The following is a 14,760-nucleotide window of genomic DNA, read 5'->3' as shown; positions in this document are numbered from 1 at the left end:
ACAGGAAATGTTTAAAGCTTTGTTTCATTCTGCTGATGAAAAAAAAACACAAGGCATGAGCTAATAATTTAAACGAATCTGTCAGCAGGCATTTAGATGTAATCTGAAAGCAGCACGATATAGAGGCAGATAGCCTGATTTCAGTGATGTGTCACTTACTGTACTGCTTGGTGCAATTTTGATAGAATTCCTGCTTTTCTTGTCTGTAAAGGGAGCAGTGGTCAGAATGTTAAAGGGGGTTATCAAGGGCTATATGATTTTTTTCTATGAGCCTAAGAACCAACAGAAAGGTAGTTGCTAACCTCCTGTCTCTTGTGCCCAGTGCCAATATCTACTGACACAGACCAATCCTGCCAGCGATTCAGTAGCACCCATCGACAGCAGATGCTTCCCTTCCGCACTGCTGTGTTGACTCCGGCTCCATGCTGCCTAACTAAGGAGAGTCAGCTGTTTGCAAGAAAATAGAGGTTGTGTCTCATCAATAGAGCAGCCCGAAAGAGGAAGGGCTCTTCTGTCATGGAACAGCTGAACAGTCAGCGGGAGTAGTCTGTGACTGATCTGAGCCGGTGCTGGGTACAACAGGCAAGTAGCTGTCTCTGTTAGCAAATACCTTCCTGTTAGTGTTTATGCCCTTAATAAAAAAATAGTCCTGGACATCCACTTTAAGCCCTGTGTAACCCTACCCACACCCCTGATTGGCAGCTCCCAGTGTACATGCATGCGTGCTGCCAATCAGTGGTGGGGGCGGGGTTACACAGACAGTCAGGCAGTGATAATCTAATACTGATAAAACACTGATTGTATTGAAACTACAACACGGCCTAGTAAGTGACACATCCCTGGAATCATCATCCCTAGCTCTATATTATGCTGCTCTCGGATTAAATAGCAGAAACCTATTAATAGATTCCCTCTAAGTACTACTGATATTACTACTTGCATCAGCCATTCGACTCGGTCGCCCCTGTCATGCATAACAGAGTGCGACGAATCAATAGACAACCCTGGCACAAAAACACCACTAAAAAGCTTCGGCAAGCATCCAGAATTGCTGAACAGCGCTGGAAGAAAACGCATTCCCAAGACGACTTCACTGCACTCAAACAAGCAACACTCGCATTCAAATCAGCTCTCACCTCTGCTAAACAGGCCTACTTTACATCCCTTGTATCTTCCTTATCCCACAACCCCAAACAGTTGTTCAATACTTTTAACTCCCTCCTCCGCCCACCACTGCCTCCTCCAACTTCCCTAATCTCTGCTGCGGACTTCGCCATGCACTTCAAAAACAAGATAGACCAAACACGGCAAGTCTTTATTATTCAACCACCACAACCCCTTTGTATACCAGACCAATGCCCAAACCCCATAACCTCCTTATCCAACATCACTGAAGGGGAGCTTGCTCATCTTCTCTCCAAATCACACCTCACCACTTGTGCACTTGACCCCATCCCATCCCACCTCCTCCCCAACCTCGCCACCACTCTTATCCCATCTCTAACCCACCTCTTCAACCTATCACTAACTTCCGGTACCTTCCCTTCTGCTTTCAAACATGCTACAATCACGCCTATCCTCAAAAAGCAAACCCTCGACCCAACCGCTATGTCCAGCTATCGCCCAATATCGCTGCTCCTATTCGCTTCCAAACTCCTGGAGCAGCACGTCCACGCTGAGCTTTCCTCCCATCTCTAACCTGCTCTTTGACAATCTACAATCTGGTTTCAGCCACCATCACTCCACTGAGACAGCCCTGATCAAAATTACTAACGACCTACTTACAGCCAAAGCAAACGGACAATACTCTATACTCCTCCTTCTAGACCTGTCCTCTGTCTTCGACACAGTTGACCACTGCCAAAATACTACAGATCCTCTCCTCCTTTGGCAACAAAGACCTTGCCCTATCCTGGATCTCCTCACACCTCTCCAACCGCACATTCAGTGTCTCCTACTCCCACACTACCTCCTCATCCCACCCTTTCTTGGAGTGCCCCAAGGCTCTGTTCTAGGACCCCTACTCTTCTCAATCTATACACTTGGCCTGGGGCAACTCATAAAGTCACACGGATTCCAGTACCATCTTTATGTCGATGACACTCAGATCTACCTCTCTGGCCCAGACGTCACCTCTGCTGTCCAGCATCCCACAGTGTCTATCAGCCATATCTTCCTTCTTCTCCTCCCGCTTCCTCAAACTGAATGTGGACAAATTTGAACTGATCATCTTTCCCCCATTTCACAGATCCTCCTTACCTGACCTATCTATAACAATTGACGACATCACGCTTTCCCCCGTACCGGAGGTCCGCTGCCTCGGAGTAACCCTTGACTCTGCCCTGTCCTTCAAACCGCACATCCAAGCTCTCTCCACCTCCTGCCGCCTCCAGCTCAAAAATATTTCCAGAATCCGTCCCTTCATCAACCTTCACTCTACTAAAATGTGTCAGGAACACCGCACTACACTCGCTTACTGAGCCAGTGCGTGTGTCCTGAGTACAAAAACAGTGCTCAAAGATACCTGTGGAGCAGGGCAGTAGCGGTGACAATGCGTGCTTCAAACTATCAGGACCTGAAGCATGTGACTGCTGGGGGCGTGGCCTAAGCTCCACAGAGCTAGGCGCTGCAGGGAAACTCCTAGAAAGGTAACTGCGGGACAAGTTACCAAGGGGCATAGACAGGGGCGGAAACCAGATCATGCCGGGGTCAATGCACGAGATAGCAGGACAGTACCAAAGGGTTAGACAGAGCGGATAGTCAGGACGTAGCAATAGATCAGAAAACCAGAACGGGCAATAGACGGTACAATAGGGGCAAACGGTAGCGGAGTAACAATAGCCAAGCCAGGAGGTCAGAACCAGAGAAGACAATAGTACCTAAAACGTGAGACGGAGTTCAGAGTGAGGGGACAGGCCGGGTCATACATGGGAATCAAACAAGCAATGCAGTACATACACACCAGGGGGGTCGGTCAGACACACAGCCAGAATAACAGTATAGCTGACAGAGAATACTAGTCTGGAGTGAGTATAACTACCCCTCCCAGATCCAAAGAGAGGCCGGCAAAAGTTAACCCTGTGAGAACAGGACATTAACCGTGGCCTAACCATGACAAAATTCTTGTGCATGCCCTCATCATCTCCCATCTCGACTATTGCAACATCCTTTTCTGTGGCCTCCCTGCTAACACCCTCGCACCTCTTCAGTCCATCCTTAACTCTGCTGCCCGACTAATCCATCTCTCTACTCGCTACTCCTCCGCTTCTCCCCTCTGCAAATCTCTTCACTGGCTTCCATTCCCTCAGCGTATCCAATTCAAATTACTAATACTGACCTACAAGGCCATCTACAACCTGTCTCCTCCATACATCTCTGAACTAATCTCCTGATATCTTCCATCACGTAATCTCCGGTCCTCTCAAGACCTCCTTCTCTGCTCATTTATTTGCTCCTCACCCGACCGCCTCCAAGACTTCTCCCGAATAGCCCCCATCCTCTGGAATTCTTCGCACAAACACGTCCAGCTATCATCCACACTCGGATCCTTCAGACGGAACCTGAAAACCCATCTCTTCAGGAAAGCTTACAGCCTGCAATGACCCCGCTGCCTCCTCACCACTACTGGAGCTACCGCCTCACCATCACTGGAGCTGCTGCAACCCCCCAACCTACTGTCTCCTTCCCCACCATCCTGTAGAATGTAAAGCCCCCGTCACACATAGCGACTCACCAGCGATCCCGACCAGCGATATCAACGTGTCAGGATCGCTGGTGATTCGCTATATGATCGCTGGTGAGCTGTCAAAGCACCAGTGACGCCGAGCGCACGGTGTCGCTGTGTACTTTAGTTACCAGCGCGCTGATGCAGGGAGCTGGTAACTAAGGTACACCTCGGGTTTCTAAGGGGCGTGCGTCACTTAGAAACCCGATGTGTACCTTGGTTACCAGCTCCCTGCATCAGCGCGCTGATAACTAAGGTACACATCGGGTTTCTAGGCGCTGCGCGCCTCTTAGAAACCCTGCGTTTACCCTAGTTACCAGTTCCTGCTCGCTGGTCGCTGGTCTCCCGCCTGTCACACGCAGCGATGCATGCTGGCCAGCGGGAGACCAGCGACCCCAAAAATGTCCAGAGGTTTCCACAGCGATCAGCGATACCCGGCAGGGGGGCCGGTCGCTAATAGCTGTCACACACAGCGATCTCGCTGGTGAGATCGCTGTTGCGTCACAAAACTTGTGACTCAGCAGCGATCTCGCTAGCGAGATCGCTATGTGTGACGGGGGCTTAAGTCCGAAAGGGCAGGGTCCTCTCTCCACTCTGTATCAGTCTGTGATTGTTAGTTTGTTTACTGTAAGTGATATCTGTAATTTGTATGTAACCTATTCTCATGTACAGCACAATGGAATCAATGGTGCTATATAAATAAATATTAATAATAATAATAATAATAATGTTAGCAGGATACTACCTATTTGTGGTAGGTAAATATCCAAACTCATGGCAACTAAATCAGCAATAGATTGTTAAGCAAGTGAGATTTACTGAGTACAGATAATTAATTAGAAACAAAATGGACAAATTCATACTGTGCAATTTAATGCAGTTTTTATGAATGAAAAAGCAGGTGTGGAGCTATTGTATCAAAGGTAAACTAGGTCTTAGGTCACGATCATATTTGATCAGTATTTGGTCAGTATTTTCCATCAGTATGTGTAAGCCAAAGCCAGGAGTGGGTGATAAATACAGAAGTGGTGATGTGTTTCTATTATACTTTTCCTCTGATTGTTCCACTCCTGGTTTTGGCTTACAAATACTGATGTAAAATACTGACCCAATACTGAACGTGTGAACGTGGCCTTAGTGTTATCTTCAGGGGCATACATGGCATAGATACAAAAGTGAGGCTACTATAAGAGAGGGAAGACCCAACTTTGATGGGCCCCATTCCCTTTCTCTAAAGAGGAGTTAACTACCTGTAAGTGTGGGAAACTACTGTGCCTTTCTTTACCACAATTTTTTTGATTTAATATATTCATTTCCTTGCAATGAGACGTCTTTCTTCCCTGTATGGCTCTGGTTAGCATAGCTTTGATATGTAACACTGACGATATCAAACCTTGTATATAAAGCATTATTTTTAGAGCTGAAAAATATTATTGATCAGGGGCTAGTTAAAGATTAGAGTAATGGCATTGCTTATGAAGTCTTATTTGTGAGTAAGCCATTTCTGATCTCCAGTCAGGAATTATTACAAATAAAAGGTTCTCCTCCAATTCTAGCTCTGAGATAGAAAAAAAATAACTGTCCACTAGATGGTGCTAGCAAGCCGAGTACAGAATTACAGCCTGCAGACTCCCAAATCAAGAAAAAAAGTACATAATAAAGCAGAATGAGTAAATGAAAGAAATAAAAAGGTATGTATATACATGGAGGGAATAGAGCAGGCTAGCCCACAGGGAACAGGTCAATCCCCCAATAAGCCACTGTGCAGGAGTGGGCCTCTCATCCTGCTACATGCACAGTGGTTGGTGCATTAAACTTGTTCTGACAAATCAGCCATTTGGCAAACCAACTAGTTTATTATATAGAAGCACAGGTGTATATGTGACGGAGGGTAATATAACATTTGCATGTAGCTGAACAGTGGGCCGCAGGGGTGTAACAATCGCGATCGCAGAGAATGCACATTCAGCTGAAGCGTGTTGTTGTGCAGGGACCTGGAGGCTGGCAGATGCCGTCACAAGCGGTGCATGGCAGTGATGCCAATGGCAGCCCATGTCGGCACACGGAAGCCAGCATGGGAACAGAGGAAGGTAAGAACTTTTTTTATGTTTCTTTATTTTTTTATTTAAAGTACTGGAAATAGTGGCAGAACATTATACAGGGAAGGGGCCCAGGATGAAAAATATTATACCAGGAAGGGACCTAGGATTAGGGTCATTATACCAGGAAGGGATATGTTGTTTCAGGAAGGGGCCCAGGATGTGGGATGTTATTACTGCATGGGGCTCAGGAAGTGACACATTATACCAGGAAAGGACCCAGGATAAGGGTCATACCAGGATGGGGTACGATGTCTCAGGAAAGGGCCCAGGATGGGGGATGTTTTTACTGGACAGTGCCCAGGAAGTGGAACATTATACCAGGAAGGAGCCAAGGATAGAGGTCATTATACCAGGAAGATGCCCAAGACAGGGTATATTATAACAGGAAGGGGCACAGAATGGAGGACATTATACCAGGAAGATGCCCAAGACAGGGTATATTATAACAGGAAGGGGCACAAAATGGAGGACATTATACCAGGAAGGGGCCTAGGATGAAAGACATTATTGCAGAATTGGTGCCATGATGGGGGAGATGACAGGAAATAGCCAGGACAGGGGATATTATTACATGGGGGGAGGGGGTGGCAAACATGCATACATGTCAATATAGGACCTAGAACTCTACAAGGGACCATACATCAGACCAACATGTAGGTGAGGGCCTAGGTCCAAAGTATGCAATGGGGCCCTTTGGACTCTAGTTATGCCACTAGTGGGCCCCGACAGTAATGTTATTGTTGGGTCATTGGTATCCCAGTCCAACACTGGAATAGAAAATAACAGAATGATGTAACATAATACAGAAAATAAATAGAAATGAAAGATGTAGAACCTTTGGAAATCAAACTTTAGTTTTATTCCTGATACTGTTTTACAAGTTGTAGAGTTTGCAGCTGGTAAGGTTTCCAAGTAAGCAAAACATTACAACTTTTTACCTAGTTTTTAAACCTGCCATAAAGTGAATATGTGTCACATGTGTGTCACATCCTCCAGGGAGATCTGAGGCTAGGAAATCATTAAATATTGTAAATCGCGGGTCTTCTATTTAGCCTGTGTCTATTGTTTCCCATAATAAATGGATTTAGTTTCCTTTGTAGATAAAGAGGTTACCAACCCTTTCTATGTTGGTTAAAAACATGCAGCTCCATATGACAGCTGATCCTGACCTGCTCATTTCCCCTCTCTATAAAATCTGTCAAGACCTTCTCTTCCTCGCCAGTGAAACTTTACTTCCGTGTTCCCTGGAGTTTTTGTGCTGTAGTTTGAGATAGTTTTTGCTGCTGTAGATTGTTGCAAGCTGTTTTTGGGTGTATGCTTTCCTCATTGTCCTATTCCTATTTGGTTTGTACATTCCTACCCTTCCCTATATACCTCTCTTACTTTGGTGAGTGTTTTGAATGTTAGTTGCTTTTTTGCTATCCCTGTTTGTCTTACACATTTATACAATAGCATTTTTGTCCCAGGCCTCCTGGTGGAGGGGGAGGGGACCACTTAGGGTATAACAGGAGAAGAGTTAGGCTATGTGCACACGCTGCGGATTTTGCTGCGTTTTTGCAGCGGTTTTGGCCTTGCGGAAACGCAGCAGTTCCGCAGACCAAGTACAGTACCATGTAACCCTATGGGTTTTCAAAAACGCTGTGCTGACGGTGCGGTTTTTTCCGTGCGGTTATGCTGCGGTTTACAATCCGCAGCATTTCAATTGTTTGGGTGGTTTCCGCAGCGGTTTCACATCTTTAACATAGTAGAGGTGTGAAACCGCAGGGCAAAACCGCAGACCAAACCGCAAGAAAACCGCAGGTCACTTTACCTGTGGTTCCGCACGGAAAAAAACGCAACGTGAATCTGCAACGTGTGCACATAGCCTAAGGCTAGTAGCCCAAACCTCCTCACTTTCAGAGGAGCTTTTGGGAGCAGGAATAATTATGGCCCCAGTCCTAGGGACGTTGCAGGGCTCCTTTCCCTAATCATGTACAGTCACAGCATGACAATATAATAGACCTCGCCTAGCATACAATAGTCAGCAACAATATAGACTCTTGTTTCTGTCATATTTGGCGGTTTATGTTACAAACGATGAATAAGCACTATTAGCGGTTTCCATTAAGTCACATCCACATGGAAAACCTGTATGAGTCGGTGTGGAGTTACACAAAGTCATAATGCTTAGAGGGGAGAATATCAATGTAATATGCTTTCCAATAAAATACTCCACTATTTTTTGTCAGCTTAATACAGCATCAGACAGAAAAGTCCTATGTATGTTCTTTTAAAAATCAGAGGAATATGGAAGGTATAGTATAGATCATAGAAATTTATGTTTGCTAACACAAAATCACTGAACTATGTGAATGAAGAGTGATCTTGGCTGACAAGAAAAAAAAATAAACAATTTTACTTAAAAGATTGAATAGTAAACTTTAATACATAACATTATACAACAATATCATTGTACAATTATTATGTAATAAAGAGGTATTAATTATCCAGGTATAATATGATGTTAATAATGCTTTCATCCTGAATGATTAAATCAATTTTAGACTGTTTTGTGTATCGTGGAGTGTTTAAATAACAGGTGTTCTTTCCAAGCTCAATTCAGCTTACTCTGTGTTGTCCACAGCAAACAAGTTACCAACTCTTCACAGCACTGTTCTCACCTAGCCTCTGCAATCAAGGTATTACATCTCAGTAAGCAAGTTACGGGACTCCCAGAAACCCTCAATGTTTCATGACGACTTTCCCTCACACAGTCTGTACTACTGTATTACATTGTCAAACTAATATACCATACACATGATTACAGAGGCTGGTCACACCTAGCTTCTGCAATCAAGGAAATTAATTTCAGCAAACAAATTACAAGACCCCCAGAGTCCCTCAATATTTAATGAGAACTTACCCTAATACGGTCTGTAATACTGTATTCCTTTGTTGAAGGAAAGCAATTTGGAGTCACTATTTGCATACCTACTTTCTAAAGCTGTCCATAATACTTACATAGCTGTAAGTCAAATGCTCATTCAACAGACATCTATTCTCAAGTGACTTCCTGATAAACATGAATGCTTGGCTCGGGTGAACAAAGTTAGCCATTCCCAGAGTTAGCTGCGGCCAGAGATAGTCGATGCTAAACTTGTCTGGAAGTGGCTTATCGGAATAAAAAAAAAAGGATTGGGGGCTTGAACTCTTTATCTACCCCAACATCACCTATTAAGGGAGATCCATGAGGTTTATGTGACGGTGGTGGGTGTGGACCCAATGCGCCACAGACCGGGTTTACCCTGGAGGGGGGTGACTAAAAGACTATCTGTTTTGCGCTAGAGCCTTTAGTGGTGAGGATAGGCTTGGCTGCAGGTATTTACCAGGCATGCGAGGTACAGAAGAACAAGACAGAAGCGCAGTCAGGCTGTCTGAAGTCGGAGCACGCAGTATGGGTTCACTATACAAAGCCAGAAAGGTCCAATAGAATGGGTAAATGAGCCAGGTCAAAAACAGGTAAGACAAGACAAGAAAACACGCTGACTGAAAGCTGGAGACAAACAGGAACCTTAGTGGCAGGAAACAGGAGGAGGAACAGCTTAAAGGGAATCTGTCACCCCTTTTTTGAGATATCATATAATGATAGCATTCAATTGTGTGTCACATAAGGATTCTCTTAGTACTTTTGCTTCCCCCTGACCCCGCACTTTTCATGCATAATTATCTTTTTTATATCGGTTCAGATGTATGTAAACTGCCGCTGTCCGGTCCGCTGGGCGGGGCATATTGACCTGCTCCCCCCCTCCCTGTCTTGCTCTACGCATTTCTTCTTGTGTAGAGCAAGACAGGGAGGGGGGAGCAGGTGAATAAACTCCGTCCATCGGACCGGACCGTGGCAGTTTACACACATCTGAACCGATATAAAAAAGGTATTTATGCATGAAAGGTGCGGGGTCAGGGGGAAGCAAAAGTACTAAGAGAATCCTTATGTGACACCCAATTGAATGATATCATTATATGATATCTCAAAAAAGGGGTGACAGATTCCCTTTAATATTTCTTCTGCTGGCAGGAGATAGGCTGGGGAAGGCAAACCCTCCAAGACACAGCAGGGTTGAATTCCTCCAGAATCTGGCCACACCTCCCTATAGCCAGGCAGAAACAGCAGGGATATGCAGCAGAGTTGGAAGTACTGCATGAGGAGCAGGAGGACTCAGCGCAGCGGTCTGATACAGGACGGAGCAGAGCTGCGAACGCAGTGAGTAGCACAGCGCTGGGAAAGCTTGTGCATTACCGCCATGACGGTTTAAACACACATTAGATAATTGCCTGTTTGCAGATCGAATGACTTTGCTATGGCCCTAAGATTCACCCCTTCCATTTTCTGTCATTCACACTCTCCCCTGATACGGTGTTATATATACAGCTCTGGCAAAAAGACACCTTTCAAATGTTCAGTTTGTCTGTTTTTTCTCTTTATAGGTATATTTTTGAGTAAAATGTAAATTGTTCTTTTAGTCTACAAACTTCTGACAACATGTCAGTAAATTTCTAAGCAATAAATTTTGTTTTCTTTTTCTGAAAAGGAGAAATGGTCAAAAATTAAAAAAAAGTGCTTTTAGACCTCAAATAATGCTAAGAAAACAAGTTCATAATCATTTAGAAACAACAATACTAATGTTGTAAGTCAGGAAGAGTTCAGAAATCAATATTTTGTGGAATAACCATGATTTTTAATCACAGCTTTCATGCGTCTTGGCATGCTTTCCACCAGTCTTTCACACTGCTTTTGGGTGACCTTATGCCACTCCAGGTACAAAAATGTAAGCAGTTCTTCTTTGTTTGATGGCTTGTGACTATCCATCTTCCTCTTGATTACATTCCAGAGGTTTTCAGTGGGGTTCAGGTCTGGAGAATGAGCTGCCCATGACAGAGTTTTGATGTGGTGGTCTCTTAATTTTTGCCAGAGCTCTGTCTTCCTGCATTTGAGCAATTGTCATGGAAACCTGTGCCTGCTCAGTGATGCCAGCAGTCTGGTTGGTGAAAGGAACATTCTCCCAGAAATCCTCAGTGACTAGATCACTAGAGTTGAGCGACTTTTGGTTTTTTAGGGTCGCGTTTCGTTTCGTGAAACCCGACTTTTCCAAAAGTCGGGTCGAGCAAGATCGTCCGATTATAGGGAAAAGTCGGGGTCGTCCCGAAACACGAAACCCAATGTAAGTCAATGGGGAATAAAAGTCGGCAGTGAGAGGAGGACAGGAAACACACCAACAGTGCCCATTTGAATGCCAAAAGCATCAATTCTTCTTACTTAAGCTTGTCAACCTTAATTAACTTCATAATACAAGTTACGCACTGAAAAATGGGGGTTATTTGGCTAAAGTTGTGGGGGGGGAGGGCTGGCTCCAGGTTTTCATGTGCCCTGGGCGAAAGAGCGCCCCTTTAACACATACCACAACTCATCATGCTCCGATACGGCAGAGAAATAGCGGTATAGTACAATGAAAAATACTTCACTTTTTACATCTCATGACGAGGCCCATCTATTTCTCCATACAGAATCATTGGTCCCATATAATGTTTGAAACAGTATATGATGAGCTCCACATAATGCTACAGTATATGTTGGTCCCCATGGATGAAGCTCCGCTGTCTTATGGGCCCAAATAATGCTCCAAACATAATGGGCCCCATTTCTAATGCTCTAGTGTATAATGGGCCCTGTAAATGCTGCTCCAGTGTCTGATGTCCACCTTTGGAATGTTCCAGTGTATGGTGGGCCCCATCTATCATTCTCCAGAGTATAGTGCTCCCCAAAAATTGCTGTCCCAACATTGAAAACAATCAAATAAGTCTCCTCGCTAGGGAATCCCTGTACTAGTCTAGACTCCTCGTCGTCCCCATCTTCCATCTCACTGCACAGTATTTCAACTTTGCAAGTGCTGTGATCCTGGGCAAGCAGGGGGGGGCCCACTCGATGGCGACGGCACTGACACAGGGCCCCTGATAGTACGGTGGTGTGTCTGATGGCGGGTGGGCCGAACCTGCACTTTCATCTGCAGCTTCCTCTTTGTCACCGTGTAAGATGGAACTGTATATGGGAAGGGTAACCTGAGTTTCATCAGGGTCAGATTCAGGCCGGGTAGCGTGCGAGGGGAATGTAGTGGTCTGGGTCAATGTACCAGCAGATTCATCGAGCAGTGGCTGGGCATCAGTGCACTTGTGTCGCCCCCAGGAGTACGGTCACCACAGTGGCATTACCTTCTTCCTAGGGAGTGTGATGTCATGCTTGGGAGCAACGAAGGATCTCTCTAGCAGGTTAACTGATTGGGCGGCGTTATTCCCACGAGTCATGACCCTCCAAACAGCGTTCATGAAGGCAAAGTGTTTGTTTTACGTGGGCAGTATGGTTGCAAAGCTGAACCTTAAAGGAATGTCCAGAAGGGCACCACCAGGAGTGGAACCTACGGTTAAATTCGACTCCACCTGGGAAACCTCAACCATGCCAGCTACAGAACAGATGCACACATTGCAAGCTTAATTCCGTTAACGAACGAGACTCCGTCATGCCCCGCGGTCCGAGTCCGGCTTACTAGAGGGACACGTGAGGCTCTGGCACATGAGATTGGCCAATAACTGGTGTGTCATGCCCTTACATGTCCGTGGCTGCATGTGCGCTACACTGAAAAGGCCAGCGTTTGTCGCTTACATGTGCAGATAACCCGCTGAACAACGTTAGTGATGGGGATCACTGATTACAATTATTACCCGCGAACAATGATTTCCCAGTAAGTGCAGGTCAACCGCAGTTCCGGAATTAGGCCTAACCGTCATTCCTGAAAAAATGAAAAACTTACGTGTGCAAACCACAGGTGCTGTAGCTTGCTTAACAGCTCGCCAGCCGTTCTCACGCCCAGTATGGATTACACGTGATTGCACAAAGGTGAGAAAGGGTACCGTATCCCCGGATAACATGTATGGATAGCGTACACATTCAAAATATATGTCTCAGGAGGCAGGCTCAGACGGTGTTAGGCCCAGTATGGATTGCACGTGATTGCACAAAGGTTAGAAAGGGTACCGTATCCCCGGATAACATGTATGGATAGCGTACACATTCAAAATATATGTCTATACATCAGGAGGCAGGCTCAGACGGTGTTAGGCCCAGTATGGATTGCACGTGATTGCACAAAGGTTAGAAAGGGTACCGTATCCCCGGATAACATGTATGGATAGCGTACACATTCAAAATATATGTCTCAGGAGGCAGGCTCAGACGGTGTTAGGCCCAGTATGGATTGCACGTGATTGCACAAAGGTTAGAAAGGGTACCGTATCCCCAGATAACATGTATGGATAGCGTACACATTCAAAATATATGTCTCAGGAGGCAGGCTCAGACGGTGTTAGGCCCAGTATGGATTGCACGTGATTGCACAAAGGTTAGAAAGGGTACCGTTTCCCCGGATAACATGTATGGATAGCGTACACATTCAAAATATATGTCTCAGGAGGCAGGCTCAGACGGTGTTAGGCCCAGTATGGATTGCACGTGATTGCACAAAGGTTAGAAAGGGTACCGTATCCCCAGATAACATGTATGGATAGCGTACACATTCAAAATATATGTCTATACATCAGGAGGCAGGCTCAGACGGTGTTAGGCCCAGTATGGATTGCACGTGATTGCACAAAGGTTAGAAAGGGTACCGTATCCCCGGATAACATGTATGGATAGCGTACACATTCAAAATATATGTCTCAGGAGGCAGGCTCAGACGGTGTTAGGCCCAGTATGGATTGCACGTGATTGCACAAAGGTTAGAAAGGGTACCGTATCCCCAGATAACATGTATGGATAGCGTACACATTCAAAATATATGTCTCAGGAGGCAGGCTCAGACGGTGTTAGGCCCAGTATGGATTGCACGTGATTGCACAAAGGTTAGAAAGGGTACCGTATCCCCGGATAACATGTATGGATAGCGTACACATTCAAAATATATGTCTATACATCAGGAGGCAGGCTCAGACGGTGTTAGGCCCAGTATGGATTGCACGTGATTGCACAAAGGTTAGAAAGGGTACCGTATCCCCGGATAACATGTATGGATAGCGTACACATTCAAAATATATGTCTCAGGAGGCAGGCTCAGACGGTGTTAGGCCCAGTATGGATTGCACGTGATTGCACAAAGGTTAGAAAGGGTACCGTATCCCCAGATAACATGTATGGATAGCGTACACATTCAAAATATATGTCTCAGGAGGCAGGCTCAGACGGTGTTAGGCCCAGTATGGATTGCACGTGATTGCACAAAGGTTAGAAAGGGTACCGTTTCCCCGGATAACATGTATGGATAGCGTACACATTCAAAATATATGTCTCAGGAGGCAGGCTCAGACGGTGTTAGGCCCAGTATGGATTGCACGTGATTGCACAAAGGTTAGAAAGGGTACCGTATCCCCGGATAACATGTATGGATAGCGTACACATTCAAAATATATGTCTCAGGAGGCAGGCTCAGACGGTGTTAGGCCCAGTATGGATTGCACGTGATTGCACAAAGGTTAGAAAGGGTACCGTTTCCCCGGATAACATGTATGGATAGCGTACACATTCAAAATATATGTCTCAGGAGGCAGGCTCAGACGGTGTTAGGCCCAGTATGGATTGCACGTGATTGCACAAAGGTTAGAAAGGGTACCGTATCCCCGGATAACATGTATGGATAGCGTACACATTCAAAATATATGTCTATACATCAGGAGGCAGGCTCAGACGGTGTTAGGCCCAGTATGGATTGCACGTGATTGCACAAAGGTTAGAAAGGGTACCGTATCCCCGGATAACATGTATGGATAGCGTACACATTCAAAATATATGTCTCAGGAGGCAGGCTCAGACGGTGTTAGGCCCAGTATGGATTGCACGTGATTGCACAAAGG

At 45.5% G+C, this 14,760-nt stretch overlaps 1 protein-coding gene across 5 annotated transcripts in view; it reads right to left on the bottom strand.

The window, feature by feature from the left end:
* DLG3 (discs large MAGUK scaffold protein 3) overlaps positions 1-14,760 on the bottom strand; it is a 332,677-nt gene that overhangs the window by 92,014 nt on the left and 225,903 nt on the right. The window lies entirely within an intron of this gene.

This window comes from Dendrobates tinctorius, unplaced genomic scaffold, assembly GCF_039654945.1.
Source record: "Dendrobates tinctorius isolate UK_male_01 unplaced genomic scaffold, ASM3965494v1 ptg000231l, whole genome shotgun sequence".
In the NCBI taxonomy this organism is placed as follows: domain Eukaryota; kingdom Metazoa; phylum Chordata; class Amphibia; order Anura; family Dendrobatidae; genus Dendrobates; species Dendrobates tinctorius.
The sequence above is the reverse complement of the archived record's forward strand: the minus strand, read 5'-3'. Positions and strand labels throughout refer to the sequence as shown.